Source organism: Alligator sinensis, unplaced genomic scaffold (assembly GCF_000455745.1).
Source record: "Alligator sinensis unplaced genomic scaffold, ASM45574v1 scaffold244_2, whole genome shotgun sequence".
NCBI classification, from domain to species: Eukaryota; Metazoa; Chordata; order Crocodylia; family Alligatoridae; genus Alligator; species Alligator sinensis.
The window spans coordinates 1547973-1550938 of NW_005842189.1; positions in this window are offsets into that span (position 1 = coordinate 1547973).

Below are 2966 nucleotides of genomic sequence, written 5' to 3' on the forward strand. Positions count from 1 at the left end.
CCCAAATCAGTTAAATCTGATACTACACTCAACCACATTTATCTTAAACCAGTTTCAGTGATTTTGAAACTGGTTTATGTGCACTGAACTTCTGTTCTGTTACAGGTTTAAACCAGCTTCTAATCACTTAAACTGTTTATGTGTAACTTCTGTCCCTGGCCATAAAGAGTCTCATGCTACCAAAGCTAGACTGCTTCTAATACTCAAACTCTACACAAATGTGCAGTAGACATACCCTCACAATGTAGTCCTTGAGTCTCCCATGCTTGAGGGGTAAAATAACTTTTTAATAAGATATGAGTCTTATCATGACTGCAGCTTCCACCATAGCTGCCGTTGCTAGTCTCACGTTGAACTATATCCACATGACTTTCTATTATAAACTCACTCCTCAAGTGTCCTTCCTATTTTTGGCTGGGCACAATAGCCTGCAAAAGTATCTCACCTGTATGCTGTTAATCTTATTACATCACAAACCCTATCATCTTCCTCTGAAATAAGAGTGGGGGACCCCATTGACATCAGTAGTAGTAGTACAGTACTACCTATAAAAATACTGGAGATAAAATAGTAATCATATTAACACAGTAACTGAAGAATACGCAACTAAACCCATGAAGTTTTATTGGAATAACTCACAATAGTAATAAAAAATTAGCTCTCAAGACTCTTCAGCAGGCAACAGGAATTTAGAGGTGATAATTAAATAGCTAATAAGGCTCTGAATGAGTACAGTAAATATGTACTGTACTCCAATTTTGTAATACATGTTACTCATAATGCTTTCTTTATTCAGAACTTCCAATAGTAACTCTGTTACAACCTTAAAACTTAATAGGGTTAGTATCATAAGGTACTACAGTGGATGTTGGAGAAATCTAATTATCCCTAGATAGGGTAACTCATATTTTATTTGACCTTCAGGTTTTAGTTTCATTGTAATTAGAATCACTTATTTTCATGTCTTTCTGAGAGGAACTGAAATTATTCTGAGTTCCTTCACTCTAATACTTTCAAATCTTATCAGCCGCAGAGCTTGTAAAAACACATCTATCAGCTCACCTCTTCTCTCAATGCATTCACAGGTCTGGATCAGACTGATATGCCCCTCATGCCACTTTCTTTCAGCAGCATTACAAATTACTCCTGGAAAAACAAATGGAGATATTATTAATTATAAATACATTTTATTCTTATAAATCCACCAATTAGCTTGGTATAGAAGTGCAAAGAGTAGATACATTTAATCTCTTACTGCTGCTGGGCAGCACGGAGACTGCAATTTTATATTTGCTAGTGACTCCCTCTGGTCAAAGCGGTGTTGATGGATTCGGCAATGAGACACATCCTTTGGAGGGAAGGCCATAATAACTCAGAACAATTTGAGAAAAGAGGGAATAAAAATGGAGAAAAGAAGCTTTGAAGTGGTTAGAGGATACCTAGGGGAATAAAAACATAAATTGTATCTATCTCCCTGTCAGTGCAAACAACAACAATAGCACATTTTGATGAGTGGAAAGTTGGTACTGAAAAGCAATCTGAAAGGTACTCCAATGCCTACAATGACTCAATGCCCCCTTTGCACTGAAATGTCACTTGCTATCAAAAAGCCACTCAATCTGATTCTTTTCTAATCTTGGAATGAGGCAATAAATGTAACTAAGGGTATTTGTTACTCTTGCAATAAAAAAAGAGCAGCAATTCAAGTCTAAAGCCCCAGGTAGCACTCAGTAGTACAATCAACAATGCTGAAGAATGTGATCTGCTGACCACTGTAAGCCCAATTCTATTGCCAATATCAACAAAGAGCAATACTCACACTCCTCACCTCCAGCCCTTTGTACACTGACAGAATGATAAGAAGGAGAAAGGAACTTCTACCAAAAAACATAAACTGCTAAAACCTAAATACATTACAGCCAGGAAAAGGAAAGATAGAATATGCACCTATGCATACCATGTATAGTTTATTAGATTCTATGTCCAAAATTTATGAAAAAATGATCAGTTCTAATGAATTATTTCTTCTGCACAACTTCTTAGTGGCCAGGGACTGCATGTGGCCAGTGGAAGCTACATGCTGCAGGGACTTCACAAGCACTGGCCTCACCTGTTCCCCAGGCATTTCCCCTACTGCATTGGCTACCTACCCCTGACTGCACTGACCATGCAGAAATTCCAGCTCCTTCATTAACTAGGCATGTGGGTGCTTCTCACTTCCCTACTACACCAGACACACAGGCACTTCTGTTCTGTATTGCACTAGGTATATAGATACTCTTCTGCCCTGTTGCATGAGGCATCTGAACACTCCCCCTCATGCCACCCCATGCCAGGGGCTTCCCCAGCACCATAAGCTGTGACACCTGCTCCACACCACCCCTGGGGTGGGGCAGGAAACAGAAGCCAAAGGGAGTCATGGGGGACCTAAACTACCCGGACATCTGCTGGGAGTCACAGACAGCAAAGTCCCAATGCTCACGCAGGTTTCTAACCTGTGTACAGGACCTCCACCTGACACAGGAGGTACACGGTCCCACTAGGGGGAATGCCATACTGGATCTGGTATTGGCAATGAGGGATGACATGGTAGGGGACCTCCAGATCGGTAGCCATCTGGGGGATAGTGATCACCTAATAATAGAATTCACCATCAGACGTCGAGTGGGTAAGGTAACTAGTAGGGTGAAAGTGCTAGACTTTAGGAAAGCTGATTTCAATGAACTCAGGCGATTAGTCAAGGACGCACTGAAGAGTAGGAGTTTTGAAGAGATGGGAGCCCAAGAAGGGTGGCTGTGCCTTAAGGAAATGATCCTTCGGGAACAAAGGGAGACAATCCCAATGGGAGGAAAAAGAGGGAAAGGGGTCAGAAGGCTTCCTTGGCTGACCAGAGAAATCCAGGGCAGCCTAAGGGACAAAAGGGGAGCACATAAAAAGTGGAAACAGGGAGAGATCACCAAAGATGA